The sequence below is a fragment of the Delphinapterus leucas genome, chromosome X, assembly GCF_059928025.1.
Source record: "Delphinapterus leucas isolate spDelLeu-1000000601 "Yukka" chromosome X, BTC_Dleu_Yukka2, whole genome shotgun sequence".
In the NCBI taxonomy this organism is placed as follows: domain Eukaryota; kingdom Metazoa; phylum Chordata; class Mammalia; order Artiodactyla; family Monodontidae; genus Delphinapterus; species Delphinapterus leucas.
Window position 1 is genome coordinate 88,442,094 of NC_143150.1, and position 21,190 is coordinate 88,463,283.

General features: G+C 39.8%; 1 protein-coding gene across 1 annotated transcript in view; it reads left to right on the forward strand.

Moving 5' to 3' along the window:
• Positions 1-21,190, forward strand: part of SHROOM4 (shroom family member 4) — a 219,777-nt gene that overhangs the window by 26,113 nt on the left and 172,474 nt on the right. The window lies entirely within an intron of this gene.

Here is a 21,190-nt window from a genome sequence, read left to right on the forward strand (position 1 = left end):
AAACATATACTTTCATTTGTCTTGGTTAAATCTACAAGTAGAATGACTGTGTCATATGGTAGATGTATATTTATCATTTTTAAAAGCTGCCAAATTATTTTCCAACATGGTTGTAAATATCTTACACCAGTAGTGTAAGAGAGTTCCATTCCATACCAATACTTATTATGGTCATTTAAAAAAATTTAGCCATTCTAGAAGGTATGCATTGGTATTTCTTTGTAGTTTTAGTTTATGTTTTTATAATGATTAGTGATGTTAAGCATGTTTTTATGTGCTTATTTGCCATATGTATATCTTCCGTGGTGAAGTGTCTATTTAAATCTTTTGCCTATTTTTATTAGTTTTTCTCTTCTGATATTGAGTTGTAAGAGTTCTTTATATTCTAGATACAAGTCCTTTGTTGGGTATATGTGATTTGCAAATATTTTCTCCCAGTCTGTGGCTTGCCTATCCATTTCTTAACAGTGTCATTTGAAAAGTAAAAGGTTTTTTTTTTGTGGTACGTGGGCCTCTCACTGTTGTGGCCTCTCCCGTTGCGGAGCACAGGCTCCGGACGCGCAGGCTCAGCGGCCATGGCTCACGGGCCCAGCCGCTCCGCGGCATGTGGGATCTTCCCGGACCGGGGCACGAACCCGTGTCCCCTGCATCGGCAGGCGGACTCTCAACCACTGCGCAACCAGGGAAGCCCCGGTTTTTTTTTTTTTTTTTAAATGTCTGTGTCTCTATCTCCATCTCTGTCTAGATCTCTCTCTCTCCATCCTAGTGGGTGTGAAGTTATATCTCATTCTGGTTCTGATTTGCATTTCCCTTAATGACTAATGATATTGAGCAGCATATTTTCGTGTGCTTATTGGCCATTTGTATATCTTCTTTGAAGAAATGTCTATTAAATCATCTAAATATTAAAAAAGAAAAGTAAAATGTTTTCATTTTGATAAAGTCCATTTAAATATTTTTAAACATTTTATAATTTCAGCTTTTTGTGTCCTAAGAAGTCTTTGCCTTACCCAAGGTAACTATGATTTCTCTCCTATATTTTCTTTTAGAAGTTATATAGTTTTAGCTCTTGCACTTGGGTCTAGGATCCATTTGGGGTTAATTTTTGTAAGTTGTGTGAGATAATAGCTGAGGGTTTTTTGGTTTGCTTTTTGTTTTTGTTTGTTTTGCCTGTGAACATCCAATTGTTCCAGCAACGTTTGTTGAAAAGATTATCCTTCTTCTATTTAATTGCTTTGGTACCTTTGTCAAAAATCAATTGATTCTATACACATGGACACTGTAGTATGTACCTTTGACCTATATGTTTATCTTTATGCCAAAACCATATTGTTGGTTTTTTTTACATCTTTATTGGAGTATAATTGCTTTACAATGGTGTGTTAGTTTCTGCTTTATAACAAAGTGAATCAGTTATACATATACATACGTTCCCATATCTCTTCCCTCTTGCATCTCCCTCCCTCCCACCCTCCCTATCCCACCCCTCCAGGTGGTCACAAAGCACCGAGCTGATCTCCCTGTGCTATGTATCTTTATAGCGTCTTGTATTCAAATAGTGTAAACCCTCCCACTTTGTTCTTTTTCAGAAGTGTTTTGGCTATTCCCAGTTGTTTGAATTTCCATATAAAGTTTAGAATCAACTTGTCAATTTCTATTTAAAAAGCCTGCTGGGATTTTGATTGGGATTACACTGTATCTGTAGATAAATTTAGGGAGAATTAACACCTTAACAATACTGACTTTTCCAATGTAGGAACAGGGTATATCTCTGTATTTAAATGTTCTTTAATTTATTTCAGCCGTGTTTTGTAGTTTCAATCTACAGCTCTTGGACATCTTTTGTCAAAATTTTCCCTAAGTATTTCATATTTTTGATGCTATTATAAATGGTTAGTATTTTAAAATTTTACTTTCTGATTCTTGATTGCTAGTAATAGAAATGTGATTGATTTATGTATATTGATTTTGTGTCATAACCGTACTAATCTCTTGTTAGTTTTAATAGCCCTTTTGTAGATTCCTTAGAATTTTCTACCTAGCTGATCATATCATCTCTACATAAAGATGATTTCACTTCCTTTCCTATCCATATCGAAACCTGGTTTTAACCAGCAGTGTGCAAGTTAGATGTATTATGTAACTTCTCTTAAACCTCGGTTTCCTCATCACTAATATGGAGATCTAATAGTACCTACTCATAGGGTTATTGTGAGGATTAAATGAGATAACATAGGTAATGTTACTAGTGCAGGACCTGGTAGAATATATAACCCCTAAATCTTCACCTTTGGGCCCTCGTCCTAGTCAACATCTATAGTAAGTGATATTCTCCAAACATTAATTTCCTTTTTTAATATCTGTCAATGAATTTATCCAAATGTAAAAAAACACATTGTATTGTCAGACTGTTCTAATCTTTGGAGGGGATATGTTTTCTAAGTATACTAATTGATGAAGTTGGACTTTGTTTTATTGGCTATAAATTTACCATTTTAAGCCTTTTCCTGGACCTTCTCCAGCTTGATGGTATTGTCCCTGAGATGTGATGACCAGACCTGCACACAGTATCCCAGATGAGGGCAAACCATGATGGAAGGAATTGAGGGCAGGGTGAGGTGAGGGAGTGAGGGAAAGGAACATCTCATTTTTTTTTTCTATTCCTGATATGCGTAGACCAATACTTATTTTAGCTGAAAGAAAAAATTAGGCTGGTGTCTTTGTTAAACAGTCTACAGTGCTTTCCAGATCTCTTTTCTTATTTAGAGCTGATAGCTTGGAACCCATATTCCCAGAGGCAGAACCTATACTACAAAAAACCCCCACAAAAACATAAAAAGCATTAATTACCTTATACTTGTCCCTTTTGAGACTGTCATCTGGAGTAGCTGGGAGGTCTCTTGGTCTCTCGGCATACAAGTATAAGTAGCCAGGGTGTCAGACAAAAGCCTCTTTGGAAGTGTCCAACCATCCCCCTCATTGCACTCCCATCTCTGTCCCTCTAACCAAGAGCACTCACTGGAAATATATGAATATTTATAGAGCTGTCTGCCAATTCTACCTGCTCCCCTTTAACCTGCAGTGGGCTTCAGCTCTATTTACATGACCTTTGTGGAGCAAAATAAGAATTTTGGATTAGAAAAATGGAGATAAGGTACCTATACCAGATTGTCCTTTCATGTTAATCTCCTATTACCATCCTAGTCTAAATTAGAACCTAAAGATGTGGAATGAGGGAAAATTTGCAGCTTAACTCGATATAGTTTGATGAGCCTTGCGCTAAAGAGAATATACCCCAGTGATTTCAAATAGACTCTAATAGTTGGAGGGATGGGGGGGGTGGGGGTAGGTGGGGATAAGGGAAGGAGGATTGTGCCCAGGCATAAGTTCAATTTGAGACTTTACTGTGGGGAGGATGAGAGAAATCCTAGTAGCCTGGCTGTTTAAGTTGCCCCCAGTGATTCTGCATATATGTAGGTAGGCCCCATCTGTCTTCTAACTTATTTTCCCCCAAACTGCCTATGCATTCAGTAAACCAAAGTTTAGCATCTCTTATGTGTAAGGTCCCATTTCTGAAACTTAGGTAATTTCCTTCTCTGCCTGTTTGTTTTGTTCTGTGTTGTTTTTTTTGGGGGGGGGTTTGTTTGTTTGTCGTTTAGCAAAGTGACTATTTGAGATGATTATTCAATTCATCTCAAGTATAGAATTAGAAATGGAGAACATGTATGGTCCCTGACTTCAGGGAACTTTACCCTGTCACACTCCACACTCACCAGATTTTTAGTTCATGTCAAGCAAAATACCCTACAGTCCACAGTTGAAATTCTTACGTGATCTGTTACCTTGAGCAAGTGACTACCATTCTTTAGGCCTCATTTCTCCTAACTGTAGTGAAGACTTAAACTAAGCACCCTGTCAGCCTCAAGAATTCTTATCCTAACCTTTGTTTTCCCTTTGTGAGTGTGATATGGGGCTTAATAAATTATTTATAATGGTGATGATGATGGTTTATTTTCAGATTAAAAATTTTTTTTAAACTACCCATTTGAATCTTAACTCTGTTGGGAGTTTTAGCTTTGCAGGCAATCAAATAAAACTCTTATAATATCCAGCTATATGTTCTTGAAAAGAGATCAAGTGAGTTAAGAGATGAACTAGCTGGATCTGTTTGGGGTCAACACTTTAATATTTGTCTCTATAGTCATGGTTTTTATTAATATGAAACCCTCTGAGGACACAGACTCCTGAGTTGCCACTAGCCCATATGGTGCTTTTATGCCAATTACAAAAAGATCCTCCTTTCTTCAGGGGGCATTCAGCCCTGGGTAGAGCAACAGGCTTACCAAGTGGAGCCCAGGTTCCAATTTATTCCCTCAGCTTGGGGACCTTATACAGTGCTTGGATGCTATGTCATTTCATTAATAGCGCTTTTCATAATGTCCTTTTCAGATAGGACTCATTTTTTCTTGTTTTTCTAACTCTTTAAAATTGAGTTTTCCAATCAGATCTTATCACTGCTGTCACGGACTCATTTTCAGCCGCAGCATCCTTTGAGGTTGCAATGCAATCTTTGTTTCTTCTTCCTCACTTTCTTTCCCTTTGCCTGGAATACCATATTGTTGATTCTAGGCCCCATGACCTCTGCCTACTTTTTGGTTGACTTTTTAAAACTATCTTATTAATTTAGGTGGCTAAAATTCTCTCACCTGTATGCACAGAGAATTCTGTGTCTATTTTCCTGCCCTTGGTATACACAGGGCTGACTCAGTACTCTTTTGCATACTTCCTTGCCCAAGGAATTTATTACTGAACAGTCATACAGAGAGGTCCTCGCCCATGTGCCAAACACCATACTGGGAGCTCACTATGCCTCTGGCCCCTGGGCCTTTTCCCTTCACAAGATGCTCCCACTGCTTGCTATGAGTTTGGAGGACTCCCAAAGGCCCTCACTTGCCCCATCCCCCTTCCAGTTTTTTTCAGCAGAAAGGGAACATTATACTGCTTTCCTAGTTTTGGCTCTAATCCCAGGCATTATCTCCCTCTGACTTCTCTTAAGAACAGTGTGGCGGTTTGTCTTAAGTAGTGGTGGTGGTGATGATGGTGACCAGGTGAATCTCTAGGACAGGAAAGAAGAACCAGAGGTAGCAATGTCCAGGACAGGAGTGTTGCAGGCCATTGTGGGCCTCTCCTTCCTGTGTGTTTCATGTTCTCTGATTCCCACATAGAAATATCTGCACCTAATTCCTGTCCAGGGACAGTCCAGGTAGCTGGGGATACAGACAAGTTTCTATTATCCATTTCTTGGCCTGGAATACTGAGGGAGAAATCCCAGAGCCACAGATGGTTGCCTTTGGCTTACCCTCCACAAACTGCTTCATATTTAGCTCACTGAGTGCAATATCCACAATACTATTTTAATTATTCGTATCAGTGAGCTTGTGAGCTCTTACAAAGTTAGATCTTGCTTTTCCAAAATCTGGGTACGCCCAATAGTCAAGCCATCAACTTTTACCTCATTCTTTATTATTTCTTAAAACCATAAACGATTTCTTTTCTCTATTGCCTTTAAAGCCCCCTGTTTATACACTTTAGAGAACATGGACTCTGAAGTTCTTCAGGCCTGAATTCAAGTTTAGCTGTGCAAACTCTGTCTTCTGTAAAATAAGACGACTGTCAATCTCATTGAAGAGTTGTGAGAATTCAGAATGACTATCCGTGCTAAATTCCCAGCACACACTCCATCTTGGAAATAATTCTGTAGTTATGATTGTTAATGGCCTAAATTTTGAAATCATTATCATAATGCTCTTCTAAGGCAGCATTTGTAATACCTAAAACTTATATAGTGGTAACTGTGGCAGATGGTATTTAAGGGCTTCCCATTGATTCACTCATTTAATTCTCACAACAATCTTTTGAATATGTATTAATATCTCCATTTCAAAGATGAGTAAATTGAGGCACATAGAGGTTAAGTGCCCAAGGTCACTCAGCTGGAAAGTAGTGGAGCCAGGTTTTTGATCTCAGGCTGGCAACTCCAGACTCCATGTTCTTAACTACTGTGCCATATTAAATAAACTTGATCATGATTACATTTTTTTTTTTTTTTTTTTGCGGTACACAGGCCTCTTACTGTTGTGGCCTTTCCCGCTGTGGAGCACAGGCTCTGGACGTGCAGGCTCAGCGGCCATGGCTCACGGGCCTAGCCGCTCTGCGGCACGTGGGATCTTCCTGGACTGGGGCATGAACCCGTGTCCCCTGAATCGGCAGGCGGACTCTCAACCACTGCGCAGCCAGGGAAGCCCCATGATTACTTTTAAATATGGCCTTTAAAGCTTTTTTTTTTTTTTTTCTTTTTTTTGTGGTACGCGGGCCTCTCAGTGTTGTGGCCTCTCCCGTTGCGGAGCACAGGCTCTGGACGCGCAGGCTCAGCGGCCCAGCCTCTCCGCGGCATGTGGGATCTTCCCGGACTGGGGCACGAACCCGTGTCCCCTGAATCGGCAGGCGGACTTTCAACCACTGCACCACCAGGGAAGCCCTTTGAAGCTATTTTGGGTTGATGATCAGTTACTGAGGGCCTCCTGGATGATAGGAGTTGGGACAAAGAGAAAAATGTAAGTTACTTTTTTTCTTGCTGAGAAGATTTTTTTCTAGAAAAATTAAATATAGTTTGTCCTCTGTCAAAATTAATTTAATTGAAGAATAGAAAACATTACCATTCAATTCCACTTTGCTTTTTAAAAAAGTTTATTGGAGTATAGTTGATTTACAATGTTGTATTAGTTTCAGGTGTATAGCAAAGTGATTCAGTTATACATATATTCATTCTTTTGCAGATTCTTTTCCCATATAGGTTATGTAAGTTACAACTTTTTAAACAGTCTTACCATCCAAAAAAGGAGATGGACAAACACATGAGAGAAGCCATAAGGACAGCTTGGAAAGAGTTAATAAATCTGTCAATTAATTACAGCTGTCAATACTTCGTTTTACCTTGACAGCTTTAGGGCCTCCTAGGCCAGTGCATTTCAAACATTACTGTGCATACAAATCACTTGGATACTCTTAAATGCAGACTTTGATTCGATAGGTCTGGCTGCAGCCAGAGATTCTGCCTGTCTAAAAACTCCCAGGTGAGGCTGATGATACTGGTCCAAAGACCACACTTAGAGTAGAATGGTATGACACATCGAGGGCCTACTATGTAATATGGTGCTTTCTAGTTAAGCAAAGACATGTTGAAGACTTTTAAGCTGATTATATGGGGACTAGGGTGATAGTTGGAGAATGTTGTAGAATTGATTTAAAAATTGGTGTGGTATGTGAAGAGTACTTGGGAGTCGGAGCAAAGGATTAATATGGTCATAAAGGTGATTCTTGGTGCTTTGTGGAGGGTGGATAGTGGGGTCCAGAGTCTGGAGGAGATCCAGCTAGGAGACTAGTGTGGAAATTCAGGCAATGAGAGGGTAAATGCCTGGAGTGTGATTATGGCAGTGGAAATGGGCAGGAAGAGACAAAGATTGGCCCCAGGAGAGACTGGCTCCAAGAGAGATTGATTTCTGCAAACCACCAAAAATTTAGCACACTTAGGATCTCCTCAGTAATAGCTTAGAAGTGAATAGTACTCTGTTTGAAAAGTCACTTTCACATCCATTATCTCATTTCATCAATACAGCAACTATGGGAGATTAGTAGCTACTTTCACCCCTATTTTACAAATGAAACTGAGATAATGTAGCAGCAACTTAAACCATGTCTGAGAAAAGGCAAAGCTAATGCAAGAGAAAAGACACTGTGGAAAGGGTCACAATTATTCATCTTGTTTTTATAAACTGATTTTTTTCTCATTAAGAGTAATATATTTTGATTATAAAAGTAATGTATATTTGAGATCATACTACATGGCTATATTGTCTGTATCCTTCCCTCAAATTCTTCCACTTAACTTGTTATGGCTCTTTTTCCTTGTCATTAGGAATTTTTTAAAACTTACTTTTAGATCACTGCATAATAATAGCCCCATATGGGTGCATTATAATTTAATTTACTACTTCCATGTAATTGGCCATTTAGGTTTGCAGTTTTTTTGCTATTATAAATAACATTGTGGAGAATATCTTTGTACATACATCTTGGTCCAAGCATCTGATAATTTACTTAAAGACGAATCAACTCTTTAAGAAGTTTTCTATTGATTTACAACTGGCTGACTTAATGCTTGATAAAAGATTGGGTCAGCAGCCTAGGGCTTGAGGAGGTTACCCAAGCATCTCTCATTGTCTCAGATGACATAATGAGCTCTTGCTGGGCTGCCAGATTCATGAAATCATGTCTTGTAAAATTCTGCTGCATTCTGGTATCATCATTGAGCTTGACTCTCCTCATGGTGGTCCATCGGCAACAGGTATGACTGCCCATTGGGCTCTGTGCTGGGGCTGGAGTGAGACAGTGGGGAGAAACAAAATAGAAGGCCTAACTCCTGCCTGTAAGGGGCTTATCAGCTCTTTGGGGACAGACACATGTGGGATAATTAAGGAACAGATCAAATCAAAACACCGGGATATGTAGCTTGAAAGTCTGTAGAGAAAAGCAGATATGTTTATGCTGTTATGGGTGATTTTGTTTTCCTTTTTTTGCTCATCTCTATTTTCTGAGGTATCTATATGGAAGAGTTAGGAAGGCAGTGTCGTATGGATCTGGAGGCTGAGTTGAACTGAAATTCTGTCATTTATTCCTTGTGTAACCTCAGACAAGTTATTGAACCTCTCCAAGCCTAATTTTTCATCTGTGGATTGTGGATAATAATAAGATTTATATGCAGATTTTCTCATGTGAGGAAACGATCTAAGCCACAAAGTGCTTAGTCCTGTATCTGGCACGAAGTAATGCTTATTACTAGGTAATAAGTACTACCTAGTATTATTATTATTAATATATAATATAACATAATATAAATATAATATATATTGATATTATTTAAATAAAAGGTTAAAATATATTGTCATTTTATATGTATATGTATGTGTGTATGCATATATATATTCCTACCTATTCTGTTCTCTGTAAATATAACTATACACACACACACACACACACATCTATATTTACAGTTATATTTAGAAAGAATAGAATAGGTAGGAATTTAAAGAAGCCTAGAAATCTAATTTTGGTTGGTCCTACTTCAGGAAAGAAACTTTTCTTAGACTGCCAAGGTTAAGTTGCTGCTCCCCCCCATCCCCCGCCACCACCGATGTTGGGGCCTTGGTTCCTTACTTGTGCAGGACTGGCACTGTTCAGGGGGATGTGTTGAAAGACTACAAGTTGTGGAGCCACAGACATCTGGGTTCAAAGCCTGGAAGTTCTCTTTCCTAGCCAGGTAATTACCCTGAGTAAGTTCTGTGAAGCAACAACCTGTGTCTCATTTTCCTCATCTGTCAGAGGGCAATCATTCTTAGGTCACAGGATTGTTGTCGGGACAATTAAATTGAGTAATAATGATTGTGTTTAGTCAGTGGTTGAGTGCAAATTTTATTCTTTTCATTTCTTATTGGAATTTCAGCCTGGCTTTTGCGACACCACACCCTCCACCTCTTCTCTTAGCCTGGACTAGGACCACTTCCCTCACATCTCACACCTCGATGAGACTTTGGCTCCTAACAGTATCTCCTTTTACTTGTCAGCTGTTGGTCTCATAATGTATGTTAAAATGTCCTTTTAGCTAGCTATTCAGAATTTTGCTTCCCAGACTCTGTTTCTTCAACCTCCCTTTTACCTTCCCTTGTCAGCATGCCATTTATTTCTCTTTACTTGCTTCAGACTTGCCCCACCTCCAGGTCAGTTGGGGTGGGGGTTGGGAGGTTTCCCATGATTAAAGCCAAACATTTTTTTCCAGCTTTGGAGTCCTTGCTCTGGCACTGTTCCTAAAAACTGAACTGTCTGCTGGTTAACACCCCCTCCCCCGGCCCCACTCTCTGTATTCACACCTAGAATTCTTTTCTCCTGAGTATGATCTTTAATCCAAACTGGGCGTGCCTCTGGTCTGGCTTGCTTGGTGCTGATTACTTTTTCTTTTTTTGTGCTTCTGGTCCAACAGGCACATAAGCTGCAGTAGAAAGAGGACCTTAGGTACCACTGACTCTCCTACTCAAAGCCTAGTGTCAGCTGTTTCTAAGGAACTAGGCTGCTAGTTAAGGCAGTCGACACCACATAGCCCTAAACATATTCTAGGCCAAAACTGGTATTTTCTCTGCTCTCTGGGCATAGCATTTTTTGAGATCCCAACCAAGTATCCAAGAACTTGGAGCAGATCCAAAGCTGCAGTTTCAGGGGCATGTTGGCACTGCTTGTTCACAGGTGCCTCAGTAAGAGTACTGGGAAGCAAGTGAGGAAACAGAAAAAGATCGTTCACATAGGGAGGGTGATTTAAGATGTGAGGGTCAATTTAAGAAATGATTATATGACAAAAGTACATTTTGCCAAAATGATGTTGAACAGATCAGCCTTTGTGAGTTTTTTTCACTTGTCCCTTGTATAATTCCAGGGCCGACCAATAGTTTGCCTCCTGACAAGTTAGCTTGTTTCCTTTTATCAGACCAAAGTTTTAGAACCTGTAGTGTTTGCCTTTATGCCTTGGCTGCTAGGAAGCTTGGAGCAAATTTGAATTTTCAACTGAAGCACGTATCAACAAAAGATTTTCTTCTTTTAAATAAAATCATCTCCCCGTCTGTTTTTTTAAACCTCTTTTAATTTTATGGTCCTGTGATATAAGAATTTTTATTGTAAGGTACTTCAAATCTTTTTGGATATAAGTAGGGTACCTGGTGGGTACGGCTTGTCATCCTTGATTTTTTTGCTATCCTAGGAAATAGGCAAAAGTGCAAGAGAAATTCTTCAGTCTTCCTTGGATGAGGCAACAGACCTTACAGGGAGAAGCACCCCTGCAAGCTTAGCTTAGGTAGAGAGAGGGAGCTGTGCATGGTCTTTGGTATTTTGCTTGGCAGGAGCTCTATTCTCCAGTCCCAAGCTGGTGTTTTGTGAAATTAGATGCAGGTGGTTCAGGTGAAAAATAGCACATTTTAGACATTTTAATGGGTGTTGTTGCTACCTGACACCATTCTGAGACAGGAGGGAGGCTGAGGTGTCTTCTTCAGCGTGAACTTTGTAATATGCAATGGTAGGGAACTGGGGTCCTAGCTTCCTATATCACCTCTAAGAATGTGGTTGTGAGTCCTCAGTTTGGGAATTCAAGGAGACAGGTGACCTTCAGATAGTACCTTGGAGTCCTCCACCAGAAAAGGGAGCTTGTTCTGTAGACTAGGGTTTCTTGTCTGTATTCTACCTCAAATGAGAGCCAACATTGCCCCAGGGGACAGGTGTCACCACCATCAGGTTAATTTTCCTAAAGCCCAACTTTGATAGTATCACTTTTTTTCTCACCACTCTTCCTTGGATCTGCCTCATGCTCTCCCTTCTGATCCATCTTGTTCATTGTGCCCTTGTCATTCCTTTTAGCTAAAGCCTAATTTATTTATCAAAAAGGAAGTACCTCTCATGAAGCTGTGCAAGGAGCTTTGGTGTCAGTCAGACCTGGGTCTAAACTTTGGCTTTGTCACACTGAAATAGTGTGGGATGACCCTTTATGAACCACATTTACTCACCTGTAAAATGAGATCAAGGGTACTTCTATGATAGGGTTATTGTGAAGCTTAGTATATTAAGGCAAGATCTATCATTTATTGGGCATATAATCTTCATATCATCATTATTATCTCATGCACCCTTTAAGTCAGGTACTAGAAATAGCACACAGGACAAAAAATCATGAATTAATGGAAATTCTCCCTGAAAATCCCTTGTATTGCAATAAAGCGCTACATCCATGTATAGAACCCTAGATAGTAATGCTTTAAGTATGTGAGCCTCTGATCTGGACTAAAGAAGGGAACAGGATACTTATTCCCCTACTGGCTTTGAAGAAGCAAGCTGACATGAATGTGAGTTACCTATGAAGGAGGCCGTGTGGCAAGCAAATGAAGGCAGTCTTTAGCTGACAAGCAGCAGGACTCCAAAAGCCTGCGAGGAACTGAATCCTGTCAACAGTCACATGAGCTTGGACGTGGATTCTTCCCCAGATGAGCCTCAGATGAGACCCTAGCCCTGACCAACACCTTGATTAAAGCCTTACAAATGACCCAGCTAAGCCATTCTTGGACTCTTACCCACAGAAACTGAGAGATAATAAATGTGTGTTGTATCGAGCCAAAAGAAAATAAAAGGAACAAATGGAAAATGTTTATAGAGTTGTCTGGATATTCAAACCATTTTACCTCTATGATGACCATTATATTTCTAGTGGTGAATAGGGGAATCTGTGGAGCACTCTACAGCTTTTGTTTGTTGGATTTGTTCCTTTTTGTTTTCATATTAAACCTCTACCTTAATCCAAGTTAATAGAATTGTGGTTGTGAACATATATGCTGTATGTAAAGCACTTAGCCCAGTTTCCACCACTACCAGTAAGGACTTAATAAAATGTTAGCTGCTATTTTCCTTAGTAGTAGCAATAATAGTAATACTAGTAGGATATGTGACAGCACACAGCACAGGGCCTGGTACATAGTCATTGCTCAATAATGTTGGATGGTTTTGGGTAATTGAATCCATGTATTTACTATTCTTTTAAAGTATAGTAAAGAAGGATTTGGCCACCTGCTTCCTGTCTTTCCAAGTTTCCTTCTATGGCCCTTTGGCCATTGGTCACATTTCATCATGAAGTTTGTTCTCAAGTAATTCTGAAGGCCAGGAGTCTGCCTTGTTCACCTTTGCACTCCCACAGTTCCTGGCACATGATAGGTACTCAGGAAAGGAATAGATGGATGGAGGAAGCAAAGGTTTGAATCAAGCAAGGACTCTCCTTGCTTTGTGAGATTTTAGGGACCAGACTTCAATTTGGGCTATTGCTGCTTTTTCTGGGCTTTTGGTACCAGGCCTTGATGGTTCTGTATATTCTTATTTTATTTTTTGTTTTTGTTTTTGTTTTTTGCGGTACGCGGGCCTCTCACTGCTGTGGCCTCTCCCGTCGCGGAGCACAGGCTCCGGACGCGCGGGCCCAGCGGCCACGGCTCACGGGCCCAGCCGCTCCGTGGCACGTGGGATCCTCCCAGACCGGGGCACGAGCCCGCGTCCCCTGCATTAGCAGGCGGACTCCCAACCACTGTGCCACCAGGGAAGCCCTGTATATTCTTGAAACCTTGCTTTGAGCTGGCAACAGTTATACTCATTATGGGGTCTCTCAGACATAAGTACTCAAAAATATAAAAATTGGCTTTGGTACATTGAGCACTTCAATGGAGAAATGGCCCTTGAGAAGGGAGATGATAGAACAGCAAATAAGAGCATGAGATTTAGAGTGAAGAGGAAACCTTGGTTCAAATCCTAGTTTTGTCACTTCTAGGTATGTGACCTTGGGAAGTCCTTTAAACCTTCTGAGCCTCAGACTCCTCATATGTAAGATGGGGGACAATATTACATACCTCCTGCTATTGTTATGAGGGTTAAAATATGTGTGTTTGAAGCTGTGGTACATAATAGTTGCTCAATAAATGGTAGCTACTACTGTTGTTGCATACCATATTTCTTCTGTTCAAAATGAATATAGCTTTATTTTCCATGTAATCAAAAACAATACTGTTTATTGTTTTAATATTAACTTAGAAGATACATAAACGTTTAAAGAAGAAAATGAAAATTACCTGCATTCTATCACCTAGAGATAACCAGATTGATAATTAGGTGTATATATATCTTACGCTAATTTTTTTCTGATTATACACACATATTAAAAATGAGGTCATAGAATATATATTGTTTTGTAGCCCACTTTTTTATACCTGACAATATGTTGCAGAAATCTTTTCCAATCTACCTAATCATTTTAATGACTTTACAGTGTCACACTTTATGACTGTATGAATACTATAAATATTTTAATCAGAACCACATTAATTTAATTCACTTCTAATGTTTTGCTATTATAAACAGTGCTACAGTGGCCATTTGTGTACATACATCTTCACACACTTGTCTAATTATTTTATTTATTAAGAGATATTCATAGAAGAAGCAGAATTGCTAGGTCAGATGGAATACACTTTAAATATCATCCCCTTCATTAACTACAGCACATACTGGGTTAATTTGTATTAATGGAATAATGAATGGGAGGAAGCTTTGTAAACTGGCAAGTGTTATATAAGTACGAGTTATTGCATTGCAATTGTTATTGTTGGAGGCATGGCAGAATGATGACCTTAAGGACTAGAAGAGGGGGGAAGGCTCAATTTCTCCCTGATTCCCATGAATCACACCTATAGGAACATGCATGCATAAGTGGGTGGTTACCGTTTATCCTAAAGGATCTATATCTTCACTCCCTCCCCCAGACTTCGAAGATGAAGAAAGCCTCTTGTAAACTTGAATTGAAAAATTGCTTTTAAATATGGCTCTTTTAACCAAATGTTCAGACCTATTTCTTTGCCAACCTTTAGTTCTGGGACAGCACTGGAATAAAGAAGGTCTCCCAAGATAGTTCTGCCCTGAGTTGTTCTGCTATGCTCTTGCGCCCCAAGCCTGAGGTCCTGGCGACTTTATTTGTGTCTGGGGGTGGGGTGGGGGCTGTGGGGGGTATCGGGGAGAAATACTTTTTTAAAGGCAAGGCTGGCATAAAAACAGAACGAAATAATGCCATTTGCAGCAACATGGACTGACCTAGAGATTATCATACTAAGTGAAGGAAGACAGAGAAAGACAAATAGCATGATATCACTTATACGTGGACTCTAAAAAAATTATGTAAATGAACTTATTTACAAGAAATAAATAGATTCACAGACATAGAAAACTTATGGTTACCAAAGGGGAGAGTGGGGGGAGGGGAGAGATAAATTAGGAGTTCGGGATTAACATGTACACACTACTGTATATAAAATAGATAAACAACAAAGACCTACTGTATAGCACAGGGAACTATATTCAACATCGTGTAATAACCTATAATGCAAAAGCATCTGAAAAAGAATATATATATATATATATATATATATATATATATATATATATGACTGAATCACTTTGCTGTACAACTGAAACTAACACAACATTGTAAATTAACTATACTTCAATTTTTAAAAATGCTTAGAAAAAAAAAAGGCAAGGCTGGTTTGTCAGCACCCAGCTTAAGGATCCCTTGGTCACACCTTCAGTGGAGGGACTCAACTTTGCTGGGAGCCTGACATTCCACAGAGCTCAGGCCAGCCTAGATACACTAACTTACCCACCCACTCCTGGCTTCCTGTTTTTCTAGCAGCCAGAGTACCTCTTGAGTGTAACTTTATTGTAAGCATTGTTGAGTAGGGGGAAGTGTGTGTTGAGAAGTCTTGAATCTGGATCTCCTCATCTAACAGCCTGAATTCTCTCTGACTTCAAAGGCTGGGCACTCATCCAGAAATGATGCTCTTGGCCCCTGCTAGAAGGTGGGGCCAGGTGTGGGAATGCAAACAGACTGTGGGGGCCTGTACGAGGGTAGAAGGCAGCAGGAGAATATGTGACCATGGTGGGGAGCAGATGCCTGTGTGTTTGGCTAGGCTCCACCTTATGAAGGGTGCTTCTTGCAGGAATGTTTTTAATGATGCCTGTCAGAGATCTTGGGCTCTTTGAAGCTCAGAGTCTGAATTGGGTGATGTTTGCCATAAGCAGTAATGAGCATGGAAATGATTTATTCTGGGACCTTGACTATATTACTATGAAATCACTGGCATACTGATGGAGCCTATTGATTCTCAAACCGTTTCCTGAGTTCTAGCTACAAATCCATTCTCTCCAGTCCCACCAAATCACTTGTCACTACTGGCTCTGTGTATGCTGCTGTCTTGAAAAGCAGCACTCTGTGGGTATTTTGGACTCATTCTTTCTCCTTCCTACCCAGGTCTCCAGCTCACTGAGCTGTGAACTTTCACCACCCCTCCCCAATCTGTTTACGTTCTCTTCTGACTGTAAGCAAACCTGTGTACATACCTTTTCGTATGTTCACATGCATTTCTGGGTATGCATGCTTGGCTCCCTGAGGCTATTTGTAAGTCTGTTTGGATGTGGGTAAGCCTTCTTGTGATTGAAGGGATATCATCTGTGTATACCTCATCAGGAACCTTGACTGTGTTCAGTAGAGGCAGGATGGCAGGCAAGAGAGCTATTGCACTGGAGGGGAGTGGTTGGCCCTTCTTTTGGACAAGCAGCCTTGCGTCCTTAATTGAATTATGAACAGGGAACTTATCTCCCATTGTTGGGGAAAAGACGGAAGATTACACTGACTCTGGAAGAGAATGTCTTCATTTTTTCTAGAGCTTGTGGGGGTAGACTCAGATGACTAATGCGGGGTCTAGAGTCAAAAGGCCTCTTCTGTTCAGGAAAAATGTGGGTTTTGAGATGTGCAGGTGGGCTTAAGACAAGTGAAAGTTTTGAATGGTTCTTATGTTCCCCATCCTCTCTAGACTCAGCCCTTTGAAGGTACAGTCTTCCTTATTTTTGCATTTCCTCTCTGGGTCTTATACAGCACAGACACTTAATAGTGAATTGATTATTAAGGCAGAAGGAGAGACTGCTAGGCTAACTGAGACTGTCGATGGCTCTACAGAATCCCACATAACTCCCCAGGAAGGAAGGCTTGAACCAGGGAGGTCTTTTTTTCCAGAGCTGGACTTAGACAAGGGTCCTGCCCTCCCCCATTTATGAAGTAATAGGCAGAATGGTTAGAACAAGTGAATGATTGTGCCATAATTAGTTTATGACCTGAGGGCATGCCAGTTTGCAGCGCTGCCAGTCTGCTAGCTGCCACCAGCACAGATATGCCTCATAAAAGTGCAAGCGAAAAAGCTATGGTACTATTCCCTGAGCCCGCTAAACCGAATGACTCAGTCCTATGAACTGAGAGTAACTGAGCTAGTACGCTAACATTTCCTGAACACTGACCTTTTATATTTCCATTTTATGCAAAAGTAACCTTTATTTCTTACCGTTGTTAATCCTTGCTTTAGCTTAATTGTAATATTCCTCCCTGTCTCCCTCCTTCTCCCTCTCCCTCTCCCTTCCTACCCCCCTTCCTTCCCTTTCTACTTTCCTTCCTCCCTCTTTGTTTTGGAAGGGGGAGCACAGTGAGGCTAGGGCAGGACAGAGCATCTGGCCTATCCTGTGACAAGAATTGAAATAATTTCCTTCTGATATGCTTAGGAAATGGCTCAGTCAGTATCTCCTGCAGGTCTCACCTTCCTGGCCTGCTGCTGGTATGGTTGTTGTCTAAATATTCTCTTCCAGTGTCCTAAGAGTTCAAGAAACCCAACTTTGGTCATGAGAAATCTATCAACCTGCCAATCTAATTCATATAAATGTGTATCAGAGTGTCGGCGCCAGACATCAGCAGATCTAGGTTCTGAAAGTGGGTTTTGATTCTGCGATTCCATGAGCTCTTCTTTCCTTTCCTGCCCATCAACCTGCATTGTCTTTTTATTTCAGATGCTCAACATATGGGAAGCTTTGGATCCATTAAAGTTGAATTAAGAGTGTATACTGTATTTGTTGCTGGCCAAAGCACTAAGCAGCTCATATGCATAGGCAGAGAAAAAGATTTACAGATAAAGCAATATGCAGAAAGAGCAAAATTAAGGAATGGCTCCCATTCGCGGATTCCTTGCAGAATTATTAGGATGGTTGTTTCTATCACACAAGCAGAATTAACACCCCTGGCCCCATCCAGGGAACAGACCCAAGGTGGGAAATTCTCCACTTTTTTTATCTTGTCATCACGGCCAACTTTTCACAGCTTAAATTTCTTCTGAATATTTTGTTTTGTTGGTTGTACTGGTCAAAATGAAGATATCATTCTCTTTTAACATTGCCAGCAATCACTTTTTCCACCTAAAATGTTCTTATTTCTATTTATTTTGAATTGCCTTTAATGTGTCTATTCACTTCTTTGGTAGGACTGGTGTCTAGATCTTTCACAAAAAGGCTCTAATATGTTTATGTTAGGGTTTGTATTTGGTCCCTGCATTGATTTCAGATTTGAAGGCTAATCATATATGGCCTTAAATAAAACCTATGACTCACAGAGAACTGACATTTTGTTTTTTACAAATTAGTTTGAGATTGGGTCCTTGATGAGAAATGTTTGCAATCGGGTCTTTGATGATAAATATAAGACTGTAATTTTTATGTTTGTGAAATTCAAGCACACTATTATTTCAAAGCAGTAGTAAGCTGTAATAAACCAAAGAAACCTAAGTTTAAATAAATGTATTTTAGTTGATAATAGACATATGAGCATGACTCTTAATAAATGAATTTGCTATTACTTGTTCCCAAGTTTCTCTTTAATCATAACATGGCCACATGTATTCTCAAGACTTATAATTTATAGAGTTTAAGGCTATCTTTCCTGATCCGAGGTGTTTCCATATGAAAATATTTCTAGTATGAACTGAAAGAGTTTTGTTCAAAAACATAGTGTTCATGAAATGCAAACAGTTTTACTAAAGGCCTGTAATTAAGGCAAAACCATTTGCAGTAATGCCTCACCTATCTGGGAGCTCAGAACATAGCCTGGACCCCAGTAATAAGTTAAAAAAAAAAAAAGGCTTTGAGATCTTGATACAGCTGTCACAAAGCCCATGGTACAGGGGAAGAGGCCCTCATGCCTTGACTTCAGAAAGACCCACTGATCCTTAATTTAATGGGAACCTGTCATTCCCTCAGTTATAGCGGAACACAAGCAGTAAATTAGAATTGGGGGTAGCAGGCTGCATAGGTTTCAGGAGGTAGTTTACCCTAGAAATTGGCACAGTGACAGTTGAGTGAGTACCGAACAACTGGGATGGAGAGAACACAAAAAGGAAAAATCTGGTAATATGGAATAGGGAGATAGCCTTCCACACAAAAATATAAGATTGTGGTATACTGTTGTGTTAATATGCCCGATTTTGCTTAGCCATTCTATTATTACTGGGGATTTGTTATTTAAAATTTTTCACTCTTACAAAAAGTGACATAGTAAACGGTTTCTCTACAAATTGCATTTCTTCTATTCAGAGTTATTGCTTTCTGATATGTTACTAAACATATAATAACCGGGTCAAAAGGTATGAGTTGTTTTATAGCTGTTGCATGTTGCCAAATTGTACTCCCAAAAGATTAAACTGTGTAAGTACTCCTATTTTCTCACAGCCCTGCAGCACTGAATGTTATCATTTTTATTTTTTTAATAAATTTATTTATTTTATTTATTTATTGTTGACTGCGTTGGGTCTTCGTTGCTGCACGCGGGCTTTCTCTAGTTGTGGCGATCGGGGTTTACTCTTCATTGCGGTACACGGGATTCTCATTGCAGTGGCTTCTCTTGTTGCGGAGCACGGGCTCTAGGCGCGCGGGCCTCAGCAGTTGTAGCTCGCGGGCTCTAAGGCACAGGCTCAGTAGTTGTGGTACACGGGCTTAGCTGCTCCGCGGCATGTGGGACCTTCCCGGAACAGGGCTCGAACCCGTGTCCCCTGTATTGGCAGGCAGATTCTTAACCACTCTGCCACCAGGGAAGCCGCTATCAGTTTTAATATTTTTGCCAGCTTAATAGGTATGTGTGTATACTCTCCATTTGTTTTAATTTTTATTTATTTAATGAAGCTTTATATTTCTTAATGTCATAATTTGCCATCTGTTTCCTTATTCATTTTCTTTGAACACTTATCAAGTAAAATCTATTGACCTTCTATATTTTTATCCATTCCTTATATTTTGGATAGTTCAACTTTATCATTTATATTTGTCACATATTTTTCCAATTTTGTTGCTTTCATTTTTATGTGTGCTTTATTATATTTCACTATGCAAAAGTGTTCTTTTTCACATTTATGTATTCATATCCATTCATCCTGTCTCTGATGTTCCTTTCATTTTTCAATATTCAGAAATTTACCACTCCTCCACAGCTGGGACAAATATGTGATTCTGTCCTCCCACTCCCCCAGGGTGTTTTTTCTTTTTTGTGTTTAATTCTTGGACCCATCTGGAATTTATTGAAGTGTATGGTATGAGGTATGGATCTAAAGTAAAATCTCCATACTGATATCCAAATGTTTTAGCAATTCAATTTGGCAAATATTTCTTGAACTCCTATGTGCTAAACATTGTGCTAAGTACCACAAGGAAGTTTTTAAAAAATGAGGCAAAGTCCATGCTTTCCAAGTATGTTATCCTTTGTCTGTGTCTGTCTGCCTCTTGCTCTCCCTGTTTCTGTGAAGAATGGAAGGGTGGCAATGGCAGTAATTACCTAGATATTTAAATAATTATAACAAAGCACAAGGAAGACTATGATATAGGTATTATTAGAGAGGTTAAAAGCAAGAAGCCATGGGAATTTAAAGGAGTGAGACATTCCACACGAGACAAGGAAAGGCCTCAAAGTAGAGGTGACATTTAAGAAGGGCTCAGATGGCAGGATTTCATTCATTAATAAAACAGGTACTGAATGTCTATTCTGCTGTGCCTCATGCTGCTGCTAGGGCTAGAGATGAACAAGATGTAATCCCTGACCTCAAGGAGCTCTCAGACTAGCAAAACAGGGTGTGGATAAAGGAAACATACTAGGAGGAGGTAGTAGAAAGGGAAATGGATGTGGTAGGAGAAAGTTACAAGTTGGGGAATAATGGAGATTGAGACTGGAAAGGAAGGTTGGGGCCTCAGATGTCAAGAAGAGGCATTGATTCTTCCTTTGTTTTGGCATGGAAAAGGTTTAGAGATATGAAAGTGCCATGATCAGAGTGGATTTCTAGGCCAGTCCATTTCATTAGGAAGGCTGTTATCTCTTTGGACTGTTCTCTGAAATGTGAGTACAGTAAACGTGTGCACCATTTTGATATTTGGGTTCCTTGGCAGTATCACGTCTACCCTTTACAGTGTCTATCAGTATGTCTGATACCGCTATACAATTGACAGGGTTTGTGATATCTTTCTGACATATTGCAGCTGGTTCCTTTTTAGTAATCCTTCATTCTCTGTTTCAAGTAGTTAGGATCACCTACCTTTTGCTTAAGTTATTTAGGAGACGTTTTAGAGTGAGTACATCAAGATGGCTAAAATGAAGTGTCTGTGCTTA